Source organism: Triturus cristatus, chromosome 6 (assembly GCF_964204655.1).
Source record: "Triturus cristatus chromosome 6, aTriCri1.1, whole genome shotgun sequence".
In the NCBI taxonomy this organism is placed as follows: domain Eukaryota; kingdom Metazoa; phylum Chordata; class Amphibia; order Caudata; family Salamandridae; genus Triturus; species Triturus cristatus.
The window spans coordinates 656615582-656637457 of record NC_140589.1 but is presented as its reverse complement, the minus strand read 5'-3'; positions in this window follow the sequence as shown (position 1 = coordinate 656637457).

Below are 21876 nucleotides of genomic sequence, written 5' to 3'. Positions count from 1 at the left end.
TCCGTCATGCTGCGGCCGTTGGCGGCCGCACCGCCCACGCGGCGCTAATTCCCCGCCTGTGCGGGCGATTAGCGCTGTGGGCGGAGTCATGACGGAACCACTCCGTCATGAGCACAGCCCAACCGTGGCTCATGACGGCGTGGCTCCGTCATGAGCACCGGGCCACCGCGCTGCCCCCCGCGCATCCCCCAGCGCTGCGGCGGAATTTCCGCCGCAGCGAAGGGGTTAATTTGCAGCCGGTCGCATGTTGTGTGATTGTCACTGCATATGGACTGATGGGAGACCAATGTCGACTGCCTACATTGGAGCAGCATAGTTTTTGATCTGCAATTCCTTGGAGAACCTAGCATGCCATGGACACATGGACACCACACTGGCAATTCACCATGGCCATCCCAGAGACTTTCCTGCAGCAAAGTACTAGCTGTATGGGGTTTAGCTGTTTTAGCACACTTCAGGGCATATTTACAGCAGAATGGAGAGGTGTGGCGTTAAGCAAACATTGCTAACTCCGCGCTTCTCCATTCTGAAAAAGCAGGGATGTTCCGTATTTACAAGAATGCCGTGCATCCCTGCGTTTCCCCTAGCGCTGGTGCTGAGTACAGCTGCCTAGCACCAACGCAGGCACCATTTCACCATAGTCCAAGGGTGTCTGCGTCTGCGTTGAGGGGAAGATTGTTTACATGCAGGAAGGTAACCCTTCTTGCACATAAACCATCTATAAATGCTGTTTTGTAACTTCTATGTATGCAGCCTAATGTAGCGAACATAGAAGTTGCAAAATGGCATTTTTTTTAAATGATTGTTTATGTGTAGAAAGGGTGACCTTTCTGCGCATAAACAGTCATAGGCAGTTTGCTGTTTCCATGTGTGCTGCACAAGGCAGTACACATGGAAACAGCAAAAAGCATTTCTCCTCGTTTTGCCTGTTTAAGACCAGGCTTTACCTGCTCTTAATTTTGGTGCTGCCTCCTATATACGCTGCCCTTGCAAATAGGGGGGAGCGTCAAAATTAATGGGTGTTGCGGTGGAACGCACACCACAACACCCATTGCCCTCCTCTTTCACACTAAACTTACCTTGAAAGGGTGTCGTATTTACAAGGCAGCGTTAAGCCTCGTTAAGTGGCTTAACGCTGCCTTGTAAATAAGGCGAGGCCCCTATCGACAGGGGCTTGCAAATATGCCTCATCATTCCGTGCTTGCACGGCACTATGATAGGTTCAAGGATAATTCCCTATAGCATCACAGTTCCACACAATGCACAGAATTACATCTCCGCTGTGTTGCCACATTAGGAGGTGAGAAGAGTGGCATCTGCACTATTATCAGGGTCACCCACCCTCAAATGGCGAGTGCTGTGCTTCCTGGAAGAGAACCAGGAGCGTGCTGACTGGCACTGCGCCAGGGAGCCTCTGCCCTGAATTTGTTACGTGGTAAGGAGCCATTCCCAAGGGATGTCGGTTACTTCAGAGACTTTTTACCTTAAACCACTCCCAAAGATTCCGGAAGGAAGGTACTGTCGAGTTGCAAGGATGGATTAATTTGGAACGTGAGAGATGAAGCGTCAAGGAATCTGTTAATAAGAGAATATGAACGTAATCGTACTCCAAAGACAGTTGCTGCCAGTGCAGGTTGTGAACAGCATCAATTATATATATAAAACATTTCAGTTGCAAGAAGACGTGGCCCAACGACCAGACTGTTAGAACTGGGCAACAGGTTCCAATCCCGGCGACGGTTCACCATCCTGTGACTCAGGGCAAATTGCTTAATCTCCCTGAAAAAAACAAAAAGAAAATCTAGGGTCATGTAATGTAATCTGATGCTCATGTAGAGCACTTTAATGCCTTTGGGCCAACTTCACATTACATAAAACACGCAAAAAAATGTAATAATGTAGCCGAGCACAAAACTGTGGTGAAATGTGAAATAAGTGGTTTTGTAACAATCTATTACCAGAGTTTGGAAAGTGTAAGTTTCAATACCCATTATTCTTGCACACCATGCCAGCACTACCTTTCCTGTATTTCATGAAGTTGATTTACAGAGGATGCTACTTCCTGTGCTGACACGACAACTTTAACAGCAGGCAGAACAATTATGTATGGGGCACCTCCAGGCAGCTGAAGGATTCCCAAGGTTACAGGTTGGAAATAAGAGTATGTTTCACACTCTCCTGATCGCCAGCTGCTTCTTAATTCTCTTAATTCTGAGTTGTGCAACTTCACACTGTGATAATGTCACCTATTTTCTCACAACCTATTTTCTAATAGAAAGAATAGACACCGGCGCCCGTGTGACATCAGGGACATCTGGCACCTAAACAAAGGGGAACAAAGTCACTTGATGCTCTGCTGGCATGCCAGCTAATGAATGTGGATGAAAATGTGCCAGCCAGAATGTACATTAAATAAAACATTGAGATCTGCAGGTGGATAAAGCAAGTGGCCCATACTAGTTACTTACCACAGTGCTAGGTCACCCCTAAAAATCCTTTTTTTCTCTCTTTTGTCTTTTAATGGCTGCCTGAGATTGCCGGTGACTAGAATGCATTTCATTGCCACTGACGCCATCCCACAGACGTCTGAAGCTAAAAATAAATGATGCACTTGCTCGTGGTCATTTCCAGGATAGCACTCAGGGTTGACAGGAATGCCTGAGAAACGGTTCCCTGCTCTGGCAGACATCGCCATTTCTCTTTATTATTACTGACATATTTTTTAACATTAAACAGGTACGTACCAGGAAACCCCTCAGCGAGCAGGAAAAAAATAGCCTGTCGCTTTTTCCTTCTCTCTCTCTCTATTTAATCAAGATTATCTACTTCCTATTAAACAGAGGCAAATTAGGCCGCCTCCTGGGCTACTGCGGAATCTGTCAATGTCAGAAATTAATGATAAACAAACTCAAGCGCTCTTTCCGCTTATGGTCGCCATTCATCTAAGCCCAGGCCCAAAAGGGATTTAGAAGAAGTTCCACATTGCAGAGCAACTTAACAAGGCAAAGTCATTAGCCTTCGGTGAGATCTTTCCCTCGCCCTCTTAATCTGCGGCAGCTGCTGACAGAAGCTGTGCATGGCATGGCCGTGGGAAGTTCTATTTTCTGTGCAGCACTCACTTCATCATGGGAGGGTTCCTGCTTCCAAAGCAGGATTTATTTACTCTGTTTCATGCAAAGTCCTTAGTGAGAGCTGCACTATCCATGGACGGATTGCGGCAGAAAATAGGCTTAGGTACCAAAGTAAAAATGGCTTCCTTTGCGTATTGGGTAGGAAAAAAAGAGACCCACATTTGTAAATGAGCAACCCTGATCTTTGTAAGACCTGCTCTCTGGGTGGTCTCTGAAAGGTGGGGATCTGCAGGCATGTGTGCTTGTTGCTGGCAATGTGCGTGGTAATATAAGGGAAATTCAGCAATGAAAATCACTAGACTATGGGCCTTATTTCAGAAAAAGTGGCTCAGCACAGCAAGTCACTTTCCTGCGCTGTGCTGCACCACTGGGGAAGGGCAGGAATGCGCCATATTTAAAGCAATAATGGCTCATTCCTGTCCTTTCCGATGTGCTGGCGCCCAATGGGATGCCTTGCACCAATGCAGACACCCTTGCACCATGATGCAAGGTTGCCTGTGTTGCATGCAGGATTGTTTTGTGCAGGAAGGGGCACCTACCTGCACAAAACCAATCCAGAGAGGCCTTTTCCTCTTTTTTATGTGTGGTATTGCAGCACACATAGAAAGAGTAAAAAACGAGGAGAAATAAAGATATTTCTCCTCGTTACGTCTCTCCTGGGAAGGCGCATCATTTTGGCGCAATCCCATGATTACCTGTTATTGTAAATCTGGGCATGCATCAAAATCCATGGATATTACGTGTGAACAGCCATGGAAATAACTCCCTGGCGCAGAGTAATGCAACGCAGCAATTTGCGCTGTGTTACATTACTCAGGATTTGTGAAGTAATTCAGGATCATACAAAATGGCTTTCCATGGCTTCGTAAATCTCCTTTTTCATTTTCGTCGCTCTTGCACCAGGAGCAATGCAAACGGGCTCATAAATATGTCCCATAAGTTATTTCCTATTAGTAATTTTTTTTTTGCAAGTCTCTGCTTTTCTTCCCACAAAGTGCTATTGGTCCATCGATGCTCCAAGTCAATCGGAAAATATAATCCCAAAACGCGCCTTGCTCATTTACTCAGGCTTCACGTTTCAATCTCTGCTGCCCTCCTAAGAGCTTTCGTGACTGTGCCATCTTATTTTGTATTTGAAATTGTGATTAACAGGTTAGACACATGCTTTGCAATAGGACAATTAACACTACAAGATATTTTATGATTACTAAAACTTGTAAACAGCAGATTATACACAGATCTCTTTCGCAAGTGCATTAATGACCTCTGCTATATGTTGGAAGCATTATACCAATGTACTGGTTGCACACAGAACATCATCTCCACAAGTGCCTTAATCGCCTAAGCCAACTGATTACTAGATACACTGTCCCGGTAGATATAGCTGAGAAGATTCCTTGGTGGTCAATGTTCCTACTGTGGACAACTGAGGGGAAATGAAGTGACGGGTTCAAATCTTGCTGGTGAAAATGTAGCCTTTCACTCTTTAAACTCAGCTTTTCATTCTTTTGGGATGAATACAATAACCATAACTGAATTGGGTAGTCGTAACTCCCATAAACATTGCTAATAAACTGCACAACTGAGGCAACACGTGGTATATAGAAACACAAGTAAGGTAGGTAGTGTGTATGTATCCATAGCTGCACCCATTTTTATAATTAAAAAGGGCTCCGTAAAGGGGCATGTTACTTTCTGGTGGGTAGAGCTTAAACAATGGATTTCACTTGCAGCAAAACTGGCAGTCCTACGCCAGTAAATCTGAAAACACACTCTACATATTTTCTAGTTGGAGGTGTCTACAACAGGGCACTCCAGCACTGACATACTTTACATCTGTCTCCTTTAATGGTGGATCTGGTTAAGGGCTGACATTTTAATGGTGGCTCTGGTTAATGGCTGCCATTTTAGAAAATATAAAGCAGATTCAGAGCACTTGAGTGGTTGGCACAGGCTATGTTTTTTACATTCTATGTCTCCTAGAATTAGACCAGAAGTTCTCTCTCACTTCTTAATTAAAATTTTTACAAATCCAACAAATGGGGTGCAGGATTAGCAGCAGCATTTGTAGCAGGTGTAATTATGAATTACCTTTTAAAAAATGTTTTAGATTGAAATGCATAAAGTAAAATTCAGCTATTTAGCATTGAGCACCTTCTTCAAATAGCCTTAGATTAGAATGGGACTTTTGTGTCCAACATCTTTCCCCGGTATGGTTAGAGGGAGTGGAAATAGTAAATGTCACCCCTTTAGTATCCAACTCCTTCTCCTAATATTCTCAGATTGGACTATGAATAGTAAATGTCACCCATTTAGAGTCCAAAACCGTTCTCTAGTACGGTTAGATTGGAGTGTGAATAGTAAATGTCATCCCTTTAGTGTCTAACGCCATTCCAAAAATGGTTTAGATTGGAGTGGGAATAGTAAATGTAATTCCTTTAGTGTCCAACACTTTCCCCAATATGGTCACAGTGGAGTAGGAATATAACAGTTTTCCCCTTTAGAGTGCAACATATACCCCCAATATGGTTAGATTGGAATGGGAATGACACCATTTTAGTGTCCAATGACTTCTCAAAATTGATTTAGATTGGAGGGGGAATAGTAAATGACACCCCTTTAGTGTCCAACATCTTCCCTAGATTGGTTTCGATTGGAATGAGAATAGTCCATTTCACTCATTTAGTGTCAAACACCTTCACCAAATTGGTTCATATTGGAGTATCAATAGTAAATGAGACACTTTTAGTATCTAACACTCTAAAAAAAATGGTTTATGTTGCAGTTTGATTGTTTACTTGTATAATTTTAGTCTGAAATCCTCTATTTTAATTGTACGTGTATGTAGTAGAAAAAGTTTGTCTTATTTTATTAGCTGTGTTCGTGTTTAGAATTATAAAAACAAAATAGCTAGCTTTGTGGTTGTAGGCAATAATAACATTAAATACATTTTGTATAGAATAAAGACATGTATCACATTTTTCTCATATTATTTATGTTTTAAAAGTTTATTAATTGGATAATATGGCATTCTAAACATAAATATTTCAACTTAACAATAAGCCTTTATATAATGTTAAGTAAATACATTTTTGTCATGATTTATTCTTATTATAAAGAAGTAAATTATATTTAATTACTATTGCATGTTGTATATTTTCCACTTTCATTTTCCACTTGTCACAGTTTTGTAACGTTTCTTACTTTGTTTAATATGCATATTTTTACCATCATTTTAACATTGTTTTCTGTGAATATTAAAGAATTTTATATATGTTATACTGTTATTTTATTTATAATCCTCAATTCTTTAACATTTTTCACAACATTTTTGACATGTTTTACATGTTTAATACTTTATTGTACACTTTTCTGTACAATTATTTAACATTTTTACATGGTTTCCTATTCATTTCTGTTTGGACCCATTTTATTTTTTAGTTTCATTTAGTGGCCATTTTCTTTTTAGCTCTCTTCTATACCCCCCGCCAACCCACGGGAACCCTCCCAAACTACCTATAAGCAATACATATTGTCTTTTGAGCCGAGGGCCCCTAGCCTCTTATATGTGTAGTGAAATCAAGAAAGAAAATAACTTTGGAGGCTGAATCGCCTACCCCACACCTTACACAGTAGAGTTACATTGTGCAAGAAAGCTGTCTACCTCCTACGGAAACCTAAAATTATACATTTTATTTTCTAGGACCACTTTTAAGAAGGCAGAAAACCGCAGCTGGACTTGGGCTCCTAGATCCTCTAAAGCATCCATCTGCTTTCCCAGCTCCCATCTCCTGTCTTCCGTGACCCAGGAGATGTCAGAGCGGATTCTGAAGGAGGCGCCTTGGACCTGTATAGTTTTAAGTTTAAGGGCCACCCCCAATAATTACTCCTTGAGAGTATAAGAATGTATGTAGACCATGTTCTTTCTAGATTTTTTTCAGGCAGGATTTAACCTAAAGGGGGTCTTTGTGAATTCTCTGAATTTCGGCTTCCCAAACCGGAGCCGATTCAATCTGGGGAAAAGCTTTGGTCAGGATATTAATAACATAGGATTTTAGGTTATCCCCTTCCAACCCTTCTTTTAAATCCAGGATCCTAATGTTATTCCTTCTTGATGTATTTTCCAGTCTCTCCAGTCTCTCTGCCAAGTCCCGCTCTCTTTCTTTTAGTCTTATTACTTCTTGGGTGTTGTCTTTGACCTTCTGTCCCAGTTCCCCTACTTTTTGTTCTAAGGCTTCCATCCTGTGCGTGAGTGCCAAAAAGTTTTGTTCTAAACCGGTATAGGTATCTTGTATTTTTTTTTGGTTTGCGTCAGAGGTAGAGAAGCGAGCACCAATTTCCAAAGTCAAATGTTTTAGCAAACCCTGTACTGTTTCCGTGCTCTGAGCGACAACCTCTGATGGCGTAATCCCTACTTCACCTAGTTCTTCCCCTGTTTCTTCTTGTCTTTTCTCCCCAGTCAATGAGGACATAATGCTCAGGGAAGTGAAATGGTTAGAGAATATGATGGAGGGGTCCACCTCCCGACTTTCCTCTACTCCGACTACAGTCCCGCTTTGTTTTACGGAGTCCATGTTGCCCTGTGAGTTGGCCAGAAAATTGGACCTAAGTGAGGGGGTCAGCTTTACAGGTACAAAATTCTTTTATTTTTCTTCCGGCTCTTTACTGGAGTGGGCTTCGCTGGTTTGTTAGGTAACTGCCTCTGCTTAAGTTTCTGTCTACCTTCTCCTTCAGTCTCAGGGATTTGATAGGGCTGTGGTGCTACCGGAGGGTCTCCCCCCCCCCAGAAAGTTACGCGATCTTAACTTATACCTCTTGCCCCATGTTATCTCGGTGTTTGGAGTGGAAGGGGCGATAGGGTTAATAGGGGTAATAGTGGGGGGCCAGCAACCTGGGATACCAGAGACCTCTAAGTTTGACCATCCCTCCCTAGCGACCTCAGGAAGACCAAGTTGTTGTTGAGTAACTACCTCCATGGGACAGAGGTAGGGTACATATCTCAATTTCGTGTCCTGATCAGGCTGCACCGAAGGAGAGTCCCAAGAGTCAAAAGGAAAGGCCGGACTCTTTCTTATTGCCCCTATTAAATCTATACAGAGCTCTGGATCAAAACCATATTTAATCCCAGGATTGCCCTTGCCTAAAATAGTGATGGCACTGACCCTGTCCTGATTTAGCCTAAAGACGCTATCCGAGCTGCGTGTAATGCACCGAACACGATGGTGCTCTGCAAGCGCCCCCGCTGCCCTAAGAAAAGTAACAACAGAAATATCATGCATCTGGCACCAGAAAGAAAGTAAGAGAAACAAAACAGCGACACCTCTACCTCTTAATTACTCTAAGTTAGTTCTTGTTCTACTCTCTTACTTTCTTACTTCCGAAGTGCTTGTTAAGCCCAGTTTTAAACAGCACCTTCCAACGTCTTTCGATCCAGGCACTGAACTCTGGGCTCCAGTCAGGGCTCAAATCCTCCTCCATTCCCCCAAAACACCGTCACCACAAACCACCCGCCTCACCTCGCCTTGTCTTGTTTTGCCTTGCACACTTCCTGTACTACCACCCGAACACCACAATGACCGCAATGACGCTCTCCAGAGCAGTGAAGCCGTAACTCCTCGGAACGCCTCAGAACAATCGTTGCTGCCTGGCCCCTACACCACTACGACTTTCCCCAGCAACGCCGCTCAGCCGCCAAGCACCGCGACTATCAGCGGCATCCAGCAGGACCATACAACTCAAAACGCGACCCGCGATCGTACCGACCCACAGTCCAGTAAACCCACAGAACGTACAGAGAGAGTTCAGAAAAGATTCATGTATTCAGCGGTAAACCGCATCCCCATCAGCATCCAAATGAAGGCTTTCTTAGGCACTCTACTCGCGACCGGCTTCCTAACTGGCCGCCATTTTCCCGCCTCTTGTTACTGGATCTGTGTTTTATGTGTTGTAAATAATTTATGTGATGGATTGAGTTTGTTTTTAGTTTTATTGTTGGTGAGTGTTACATTTTTTCTTTAAACAATCTACATAGAATTGTATTATTTTAGTCTTCATTAACATTGGAAATGTATTTAATTTTTTGACTGCTGTATTACAATATTGTCTTTCTTATTTATAGAAAAGGATTTGTTATGTTGGTTTAGATTTTGATAATTTGTTAAGTCTAAGGTAGATTAATATTTATTTTATAATATACTTTTGGCTATCACGTAATGCACTCCTATGTTATTTAGGAAGACTTTGGCTTTAAATTGAAGCATGTCGTACATTGTATCATACTTCCATTGTATTGTTTGTTTAGACTTCTTGTGCCAAGGTGCTGTGATAGACATTCCACTATGGTATCTGGAATTTGGATTGAGATCTGTCTCCAGAGTGATGCGGTGTGCCAACCCATGTGTCTTCAACATAATCTATTATGGTGCTTAGTTTGTCCTTATTTTGTTGTGGGAAAGGGCTTTCTAATAGTAAATTGTAGTGGTTGGCCACTTCAGTGACAGGGACATAGCCTAGTGCTATCATTTATTTTTTATCCCAGATGCAAATTGGCTGTTTGTAGAATATTCTACACTTAGGCCCTGATTATGAGTTTAGCTGTCTGGTAAACACTGTGTCCGCGATATGACCGATACAAGCTCGGCGGCCCGACCGCTGAATTATGAGACATGTGGTTACATGAAAGAAACACAGCTGCAGTCCCACTGACACCGAGGCTCGGACTCTCAGTGAAACAGCCGGCATGGCCATGGCAGTCAAACTACCACATCTGAGCAGGTGTAAAGGGAGGCATATAAGGGTGAATCTCATCTCTACTCACCTCTACATGTCTTGTGCCACCATAGAGCCGATCGTACTCATCCTGCCGCTGCTGCACCTGCTTGATCAAGTCCAAAACCCACTCAGTCACAGACTAAATCGGCAGTAAGTCATACAACTACCAGTTTCCATAGACTCCTTAGCAAAATGATGCCCTGCTATGGTCCATTAAAGAATAATGAGGTAACCCAGTATCTCACAGAACCTGGGAGACTGGAACAGTATGTACTAATGGTTGGTTCTGTCAAGTTGAGCAGAATTACTTTTAAACGTATTACTTTGTCCAGGCCACTAGGAAAAACAATCAATGGTGTATAGTCCACATAGTTTACTACAGATACAAAAACACTCAGACTGATACTATAGACTTAATTCATTTGCTAACGTATAATGGATGCCCTTGTTTTAACAAATTCCTTCCTTTCTTTTTCAATGTGTATTGTCAATGTTAAATGTTGGTTTATGTTAACTTCATGGCACTTATTTATGTATGTAACAATATACGTTGTTAAACTGTCTTGTATATTATATTTTAGAATGTAGTGTGCTACACGATATATGACTTTTAATATATTGGTCACTTTTTGAGTCCATAGTGTCAGTTTCAGTGTTTTTGTATCTGTATGGTAAAATATGTGAGCTATACACCATTGATTGCTTTTACGAGTTGCCAGGACAAAGTAATACATTTAAAAGTAATTCTGCTCTACTCGACACAACCAACCATTAGTACATACTGCTATGGACCAGGGAAGGGAGTTGGGGTCCCTAAGTAAAACATATTTACTGGGACCCTATCTGGGATTGTTCTACATTCATGTCACTGATGCTGCACAGGCAAACTGTACACAAATACACATGTGTTTGCAAATCAAATTTAGTGATAGCGATGTGTTCATTAATTTGTGTTCCACAACAGCATCTCCTCATCAACATCACACCTATGAGTGTCTGTGACACACTTTGTTGTCCACTAATCATGTAGGTTACAGTTTCTCAAGTCTTTGTAAGTCCACATAGAAATCACTGCACCCACAATGAGGCTCTGTGACTGCACCTCCAACCAACATCCTATACTCCTTTTCCCCTTTCTTACTTGTCTGCCAAGTCACTACTGATGGTCACTTTTCATGCAGGCTACCAATTGTGAAGTCCTGGTAAGGCCACATAGAAATCACTGCAACTTCAATGAGACCCTGTGACTACAAATCAAACCAAGATGCTATAGTGAATGTGACACACTCACATTGCACACATCCCAGGTCCTGTGTTGATGTCAAAGAAACATATGTATGGGTTGTCATTAAAGTGAAACACACCATCTCTGCTACATCTCTGGACTCTCACCCATCACCCACATGAAAATGCAATGCCACTCAATGAGATTAAATGGAATCAGTGCGAGAAGCATTCTAATGGCACAATGGAAAGACTCTGCAGGATAGCTATGCCTCTATCACCGGGAACCTTGAAAGGCTGGGGCCCTGGGGCACAGTACATTTTGCACATGAGTGACAAACTCAATGTGCACTGGACTTGCGAATCGAAGTACATCAGGAACAACCAATAGCATAAGGGAGTGTCATACATGTGTAGGGAATGTGTAAGTGCAACTCATGAAAACAAACACAGCATAACAGCTTGTGTCATCTAGATATAGTAGGTGTCCACACAGGAAAATGGACACATGTCTATGCAGAACTGCACAAAGGTATGACAATTTAACACCCTCCGTGTGTGGATAAACAAATATCCAACTTCAACACACCTAACATATATCCAACATAAATCACAGTAACAACTGCAACCTATATGTTGTGGACAGGGGCGAGGACAAGCACAAATCCTTGCCATATCATGTAGCAACCAATTCAATGGCTTCATCGATCGGAGTTCATCCCACATACACATCCATCCAACATTACTCCTTGTCCTGCGTAAGTCCAGCACTGAGCCCAAAGTCTCGTCACACTAATCACTTCAAATAGATCAGGTATCAAACAAACATAACCATAGTCAAACATCCCTAACAATACAAGAATATCAAACAGTTATAATGGTAATGGCAGGAACAATGACTTCCAAAATATGAAAAGTTCTATTCCAATTCGAAGAACCCATCAAGGGAAACAAAGGCCAATGGCCAGGCCATTGTTATGTCATGTGCTACAGCACAATGCTGTGCCACCAAACCAGCCCTTACTACTACTGCTAGAGAACCCCCTCACAAAGGGGTATCAATTGGGTACAGCAGGCACCTTGAAGATGGTACTTGAGAGGGGGGCAGGGGAGGGGGTAGGTATAGTTTTGGGAAGAGTATCTTGGGTTTGTGGGGTTCTGTGCTGGGTTCAGGGTGGTGGGGATGTTGTTGCTCAGGGGTGGAGTAGGAAGTGCAAGGTATTGGATTGTGTTTAGGAGGGGTCTTCTAGGGTTTGTGGGGTTTTGGGCTGAGTTCAGGGGGCATAGATGTTGTTTCCCAAGGGTGGACTGGGAAGTGGAAGGGATGGGTTTGTTTTTGAGAGGGTATTGGCTGGTTTCAGGGGTGTGGGGATGCTGTTTTCAGGGGTGGAGTGGGAAGTGGAAGGGATGAGTTTTGTGTGGGAGAGCATTTTGGGACTTTGGGAGGGGGGTCGGGTTTCACAGGGGAAAGGGCAAGGGCAAACAAGACATCTGCATGGGGAACATGGGTAGGATGTTCGGGATTGAGTCAGATTGGGAGGAATAGGGAGTACAAGTGTGAACTGTGTTTGCACTGTGTGCTGTGTTGGTGACTATGAGAGTTTGCGTTTTATACCTGGGTGTGATGTGAACATTGTGGGTATTGTGGAGCGTTCTGTGTGTGTTGCTATGTTGTCTGCAGGTATTGTTGCAGCTGTGGAGGGGGCTGTGTGTGTTGCTGTGTTGTCTGCGTATGTGGGTGTGGCTGTGGAGGGCTTTGTGTGTGATGCTGTGTTGTCTGCTGGTATAGGTGTGGTTGTAGAGGGGTCTGTGTGTGTTGATATGGTACCTGGGGTTATGCAGGGGTAGTGGGTGTGGTGAGGGGGTTTAGTGTCTGAGATGTGTGTGTATGTTGGAGTTTTTTTGATGTTTTGTGTTAGTTTGATGCTTGTGTCTGATGAATTGTGTTCTTGCTTAGGTGATCATGTGCTTGGGATAGGAATTTGAAAAGGGAATTTGGATTGGGAAGGGGCAGGAGGTGGGGCAGAAGGTTGGAATTGGTGGAGGGCTGCCATGAGGGAGGAAGCCAGAGCCTGAAAATATCACTGTAGTCCAGACATTGCAGTGTGAATGCCTTCCAGGTAGGCCACAATCTGGGTCAGCTGGTTGCTTTGCCCCTGGAATGCATTCAGGACTGCATTCTGACTCACAGAGATTTTCCTCAGGAGGTCAATAGACTCCACACTCAAGGCAGTGGGGTTAACAGGGGCAGGGCCTGTGCCTGGAGTGAAGGTGATTGCTCCCCCCTTGAGAGTAGCGATAGAACTGGGGGAGGCGGGCAACGATGAAGGTGGTAATGATCCTGTGGGGTCTACCATCACCCAGGAGTGTCCATCGGAAGATGACCCTGTAGACGAAGAGCTTGAGATGCTTTCCTCCAATGCACTCCCCACACCCTCATGGTCACTGGGTCTTTCTGTGTCTGACATCTCACGTCTGAACCACTGTGACCAGCTGTGTTCCCACTGACGTAGGCCCCTTCTCCTTCGCTTCCCCTGGATGTATCTGAAATGACATGTAACATGGGTTTATTGCAACTGCGTTTCCCTACCTGACCATCACATATCAACTGAAAACATTGAAGTAGTAAACATATCACACCAGCTTCATAGTTCACTCCATAGGATTCCAATTTAGCATGAGCACATGAATGTATGCTACATTACCTGCAAAGCATTGGTCAACTCATGTCCTAACCCCAGAAAGGCCCCAAAGCATTGATGGAGTTGTCTACACTCCATCCTTATGTCTATACTTGGATAGTTGTGTCCATACTAGGATAGTTGATCACCTTGCAAACTATGGCACTTGTAGTATACCATTGTAAAATTATGTAACCAAATAGCATGGGTACAAGTGTGAGATTTACACAATGCTCACACAAGGCCCAGAGTTAAACACATCTATTACTCACAACACATTATGAGATGTTGAAGGTCAAGTTCAACACCAATGTACCACCAATTAGTGTTGTGGCAGACTTAATGCCACATGCACATGCTGATTGCACACTGATAACACTTTGCACTCCTAATCACCTCATATGTCGACTACCTGAAAAGTCAAATGAAAGCTGTGCACATGCGGTTCAGCAATATATAACATTTAACATATAAAGGTCCCTGAAAACATAAAGGTCCAAACATTTGGGAGATAGATACTCAGAATTCACACAGCACAAGACTTGATATAGCCATATGAACAAGCCAATACACTTTTGAAGGTTTTGGGTGTCCCTGATTATCTATGACATGAAGATGTGGGATCACTAGAGTCCCAATGGGCAGGCACATCACACCACTCTTTGGTATTGCATACTCACATTGCCTTGTAAGGATCAGTGTAGACACTCACACATGATGTCTATGGCTTTACATCTCACTCCCTCATGCACGTCACCAGTCAGTGAAGGAGTGGTTGGAGTCAACATAACATGTGTCCATTTCACATGCTAAGCACAACTAAAGCATGGATTCACACTTTTGTGGTCATCTGATGACTAACCTTAACCCTGGTTATGACCTACACTGACACAGTCCACCAACATCATGTAGGCCTGGGCCATCCTACATAGAATGTAATTTGAGGTACAATGACACACAGCACAACATTTGGACCTTCTGAAGGATAAACTACCTATGCATGACTGTCCAGACACCTTTACTGCCAGGCCCACTGCATTAATGCATATGGTCCATTGAGGACCATAGTATACACAACATCCTAAGAATAGGGTCACAATGTAAGGGCTGGTATGTGTTTCACTGAGAGCTACCTCTTTGGGATATGTATGTACATGTGGACTACATAGTGGGATATCATAGTAAGTCAGAATTAGGTATGTACTTTCATCACAGGACACACCTTTTGCCATATGTGACACTGTAAGAGGAAGGACAATCAACAGATCATTGTATGTGTTGTGTGAGAGGAAATATTGTAACCAAGCAGAGGATTCACATATCTAAATCTATTCAGATGTAGCCCACTATCTACACTGTTAATGTCTCAGATGTTCAAAAGGCCTGAACAGTGGAAGCACTTCTGTTGGAGTAAGGGAACTGACATTAGCGACAGACACATATTGACACTGTGGGCCAATGGAAAGAAGTATCAGATCAGGGGGTCACCTAAGACATCATTCCTTATATTATCTATGTAACAGCTATCCGGGGTACTAGCGGTACAGATAACTCTTTCTGAGAACATCCATGGATCTGCAGGTCTACAGGGACATTACTCTGTGCATCAGTTCTCCTGCCACAGTAACTCTGGCCCAGGCTAGGCCACTCCCCAGGCTACCCACAAATCATTGCCAGGCCTTGCTGTCTTCAGGCTGAGGCTATGTATATCACATGAACCTCACATTCCACCAACTCTCAACATAAAAGTGAATCTTCTGCCCATCTAATATGTGAGCATTTGGTTGTGTGGCACTCTGAAGGTGTCTGTGAGGTTTAACTACCTCCCAGACAACTGTTTTAAAAAGTCTGATGTGGCCTGAGTGATCAGTGGGATGGTATACATGGCTAGTATCATACTCAAATGCCTATAACAGTAGAAGGACATGGCTCATGGTGTAAAGCTTATAAATACCTATGCACATATACCATTATGTGATTTGAGAACTCATTGTAGCTAGTATGAACTTGAGCTCTGCATAAATATATGCATGCAGCACAAGTAGAAATCGCCCTTATGACACATTACAATGGTAGTCTTCTCTCCACAAAGTGCAGGGCCCCATAATCCATTACATGTGTGCCCTATTTAGGCACCACACAATGTATGCAATCAACATAATGCCTACACTCTGACACTCCTAGGCATATGGTAGCCTTTGGGAATGGAAAGAAAGCAGTTAAATAGATTTAAATATGTATTTGAGATAATTACCTGCACCTCTGGTGAGCCATAGAGCTGACCATACAGTGGAAGGACCTCATCAACCAGGGTATCCAGCTCCTCTGGAGTGAAGAGACGGGCCCTCTCAGTTGCAAGTCGTGCCTTGATTGCTCCCTGAGGTTGCAAACAGCAGCTAAAATGAAGGAGGTGTTGATAGCAGCACTGTCAGGATGCAAGTGAGTTATTTTCAATCCGCTGTATATATGAACGCCACAAATGTGGTTATCAGCGTCAGTGCACACAGCCACTAGACCACAACCATTACTATCACCAATGTTAGCCTATGGCTGAGACTGCCATGCATGCGACAGCCCACTGCGCGGTCGACCTCTGCCGACGGTGGATGCTCAAAATGTCCTATTAGCGAGGTCAGGCATCCGCCATTTTAGCGGCTGGGAAAACAGTATTGGTGACAGTTAAGTGCATCACCACCACTCCAAATGAGGGCAAACATGTTTACATTTGAAACTCCATTCCCATGTCATGTCCAGTACAAAACATGATATGTGCAGTGCATTACTCTGCTCATAGGCAAAATGTGCACGGTGCACTGTGCACCGCGGTTAGCGGTGTTTCACATGAAATCTAATTGTAACCTGACTATAGTAAAAATTTACAATTTCTGAATTGATCAATCAATCAATCAATCAATCAATCAATCAATCAAGGAACTTGTAGAGCGCACTACTCACCCGTGAGGGTCTCAAGGCGCTAGGTGCTTGATGATGTGCACACTTCTGTTACAGACATGTGAAGGTTACATTGGTGGATGACTGGTGTACGTTCAACATTTGACAATGATGATGTGAAATTTGTAATGCTTCATGAAGCATTTATGTTCAGACACATGACTTTTGCCTTACTCTTCGTATAGGTTACTCTGGACACTGTGACAAATATATATTTTTATTGTCAATCCTCACATATGTACACGGGGAGAGGGAGGAGACACCAGCCTTCAGTGTACCGCCCATTTCCAGACCTTCAGTTCATGGACGAGAGACATGTGATAAAGAACGTTCTTTTGAATTGTCAAAAAATACTGGACTTATCTCATCAGTTGGAGCATGACTTCCTACCTTTGGGGGATCCAATTGTGCACTTTATGCACAATGAGCACAGAAACAGCCTAATTAGATTGCTGACCACCTGTAACCTAGAAATTTGTAATAAAAGAGAGCTAGTTGGAGGTGAATTAGACAAAACGTTTTTCCGCGGGGATCATGGGTCAACAATCGACTTTATAATTGCCTCTGTCCAGTCCCATGTTAATATTACTCATACACTTACACAATTTTCTAATTGTAGTGACCATACGCTGCTGCTGTTTGAGGTCACTAGTGTAGGAGCTTGCAGATTGCAACTAGAAAGGGCCCCCAAACCATTCTTAGCTAGACAAAATGGGTTCCAGTTAAAGTTGGACAGAATAGACAATAAATAAATTATACAGCAGGTTATAGCTAACAAACTAAACATGATTATGAAATGTCCAGATCCAAATTTAGAACCTGGAACTTTGATTCCTAAATTTTTAGATTTACTTAAGGAAGTTAAACTATCTCTAACCCGGCCTAATGCAAACAAGAAAAGCCGGGTAATTGGTTGGTTTGATGATATTTGCTCCCAGGGCCTGCAAGATCTTCATAAGGCCCTTAAGGCATACCCTAGAGACCAGCCCCTCATTGAGGACTTACGTCTGAAATATAAGAAAGCCAGGAGGAACAGGGAAGTGGAGATGAAACAGAAGGCGTGGGAAGATCTAGCCAAAGCAGCCACCTCTAACAATTGCAGGGACTTTTGGAATGTTGTGAACGCTCCCTATTTTGAAAATAGCTTGGATAAAAATCTGGATAACCATGTAGATGACGAAGCTTAGGTGCTGCACTTTGAAGGTATCTTTGGAAGCAATAGTGCGATAAGTGATGATTCTTTTGACCCCATGGTACTCTCAGGAGAGCCTTTGATCCTTGTCTAGAGGAGATGAGAACTGCGCTGCTTAAGTGTAGCCGAGTCAAAGCACCCGGCCCGGATGTGGTTCCCATTGACTTCTTTCTGTAACACCAAGAATTGTGGGCCCCATTGCTAAACATCGTATTTAATAAAATTGCTAAGGAAGAACCCCCTCAGTCGTGGAAAACAAGCATCATAGTTCTAATACATAAGAAAGGTGATAAAGCCAATGCCCTGAATTATCGTCAGATTTCTCTCTTGGATTGTATTGGAAAATTGTTAGGCCGTGTTCTATTGAACAGGTTGGAAGAGTGGGCGAGTGAAAAAGCTATCTTGATGCCAACTCAGTATGGTTTCCAGAAAGGACGAGGTACAATTGATCAATGCCTAAATCTTACTATGGCCATTGCAAAGTACACAAAAGCCAAGGGAGGCTGCATTTACATGGATTTTATGGATTTATCAGCAGACTTTGACTGCGTAAGCCATGTGAAGCTATGGCATATAATACTGGAGATGGGTATTGACCCCCCCATTGATTGATAAAATTTGATAATTTTAATCACAGGCGACTGCAAGCGTTCAGTATGGCAGTAAGGGAGAATTTACGAGATCTTTTCAGATCATGCGAGGTGTAAGGCAAGGCTGTGTACTTCACCCATTCCTGTTCTCGCTATACACAAACGGGGTAAAAGCCGCATTAACAGGATCTACGGCAGACATCCCAATTTTCCTACCAGCTTCACTACCGATCCTGGCATATGGGGACGATTCAGTCTTAATAGCCAGGACGGGAGTTGCGCTACAACAGATTATAAACACCTATGTAGGGTTCATGTCATCATTAGTCTAAATCTTGTGTTATGGTGTCAGGCGTCCTACCCCCGAATAGGCTACCATCCTTTTACATAGGGACAAGAAATTAGAAATCGTGGAGACCTTTTCTTATTTGGGAGTTTTATTTGATAATAAACAATCTTGGGTGCATATGGTAAAATGTAGGGCCCCAACAATGGAGAGAACTTTAGGCACAATCACCAGTTTTTGGAAAAAACTAGGATCTAAACCTATACGGATGATAGGGAAGATTTTATAACGCAAACGCAATCTCAGTAGCAACATACGGGACCGGATTGTGGGGAATGGTTCCAATAGACCCCATTCAAAAGATAGAGGATGGTTTTCTAAAAAGGTTCGCCTTTTCCCGCCTTGTTTTCTAATTATGTTTGTCATCTAGAATTGGGTATGCCCTACATTATTACAGATGTAATAAGACTTGCACCGATTATGTTGTGGCATTCAATTTGGAGAAGAAATACTGTGGATATCAACCAGGCCATTTTACATTACTGTTTATCACTAATAATGATAAACTTTTTATTGTTTAGTTAATTAAAACCGTAACAAACGATTAAAAAGAAAAATTGTCCTTTACAATAAAACGAGTAAAAAATTTTTCAAGGTATAGTTTAAAAGACAAAATTTCTAAGGATAACAAGAACTTTAACAATTGCACATCAGTAAGGGATCATTAATATAAAAAAGCCTTTTTGTTTTAAATTTCATATTGCTTTCAAACGCTTATCAAAGGCTATCAGGAACTTTATCAGCTTGCAGTTAATTATGGGGGATGTTGAATCCAGAGCACCAATAATGGCAGACCTACAGGTGCGTAGTCTCTTGGCCCTAAAAATGTTCTTTAAAAAGTACATACGCTCCTGGTTCAGAGTCTTACAGTGGCATACGATGTGGATTACATTTTCTGCCACATAGTAAACAGACATCTGAGTCTGGTAGTTTCCAGACCGGTTCGTCTGCCAGAGTTGGTAATTTACCGAATCTCAGAGCCATCAGCCTCTTTTTAATGAAAACCGAATATGTTGTTTCTAAATAGGCAGCCAGGGTGAGTTTTTTATAACTGTTAATCACGGACCAAGAATGGGAGCAGTCTGAAAAGATGGCTTTGTCTGTAATTAATGAGTGAAATTTGGCCCACTTGTTTAGTGCCTGTTTAAAGGAGATATATGGCAGGTTTTTGTCCCAAAGTTTGGCGGTGCATGTTTGCTCCAGTGCACAAGTCAGGTATTTATTAGCGGCTGAGTTTTGTTGGCTTTCTAATTCCTGCCACAAAAATCGGTTCATAGTGTTATTTGTGGAGTTCATTTTAATTCGGTACCATACTCTGATGCTTGTGTAAAGTCGTCCCAGTGACTCATTCATTACGCCAAATTCTAGGCGCACCTGAGCAGGTGAAGCTGAGCTTGGTAGTTTTAAGACCTTCTTATAGATTTTTGTGATGAGGTTGTTTAAAATAACAGCGTCCTTGCCGTGCATTGCTACACTAGCATACGCTAGGGTAGGAAGAACTTTGGTGGCCCTCACTGTCAATATTGGTGTAAACGAAGGACCTTCCAGCTTTTTTGAAAGTATACTTAAAGCGAATATTAAAGCTCCTGCTCTTTGCGTCATGTATTTTTTTTGAGCGTTTAAGTTCAGTTTGTCGTCGATGTAATATCCTAAATATTTGTAATTTGATACTCTTTCCAGGAGTTTTCCTTCAAGCATGATATTAAGAAGCGCAGATCGGCGGTTGGTTATTAACATTATTTTTGTCTTGGACAGATTGAGAGCTAGGTTGTTTGCCTCCAGGAATTCCGATGTTACTGCTAGTAGTCTAGACAGGCCCACTTTGGTTAGGCTCAGAAGCACAATGTCATCGGCATAAGCCATATGAGTAAGTTGGAGGTTGCCAAGTTTCGGTGCATGAGCATTACAGTTGTTTAATTTGCCTGAGAGGTCAGAAATGAATAAGTTAAATTGTTGTGGTGCTAGGACACAACCCTGTTTTAATCCGATCGATGTATAGACTTTTCTTGATAGATGTGACCCATCCCCTAGCTTGATTTGTGTCCAGGTCTCAGAGTAAAACAAGAGTAGGCCCCTAAGTATCTCCTCCGGTACGGCCCATCCTCTTAACTTCGCCCATAGTAGCTGTCAAATGCCGCCTGCAGGTCAATAAAGCAGAGGTTAAGGTCCTGTTTAGCGTGCTGGCATTTTTCTGCTATCATGGTTATTGACAGTATGTTCGACGTAGTTCTGATTCCAGCTCTGAATCCAGTCTGGTTAATTGGGATCACTACTTTATCTTCTGCCCAATTTACCAGATCTTTTAGAAGGAGTGAGGCGAAATATTTAGCTTCTATGTCCTGGAGTGTTATTAGACGATAATTTAGAGGATTAGCTCTATCGCCTCCTTTATATATGGGCGTGATGATAGAGCCTTTCCAACTTTCAGGAATGCGATTACAGTTGTGAACATCTGCAAAAAGTTTTTCTAGCGGTGGACCCCAAAATTCTGGTGCTTGTTTAAAGGCAATTTGCGGGATACCGTTTGGTCCCAGTGCCCTGTTACTTTTACCCTTTCTAATAATGGTGATTATCTCCTAAACTGAGTAGGCGCCAACTGTGGTCGCGGGGTGTTCCGAATTCCTTGGGACCATTGTCGTTGGGTGGATACGGCGTTGATCTTTGCTATTGTTCATATAGGGATCCCCCGAAACGAATTGCTGCCCAAGTGCCTTTGTTGGGTTTTCTTTAAATTTTGACGACAAAAAAGTTGTCCATTCAGTTTCTTGGATGTTTGATGTTAATACATTTCGCGGTCTTATTAGCTGGTTTATAATTTTCCAAAATTTATTTGAATCCTGGAGCTTAGTGCTGGCCAACAAATTGATCCAGAATTCGTCATTCGCCTCCCTTTTACGCACCCAAACCTTTTTTTTATATAACTTTCTTTGAGCAAGAAAAGTTTCCAAGTAGCACCGGTCGTTAGTGTTTAGTTGCAGGTTTTTTTGAC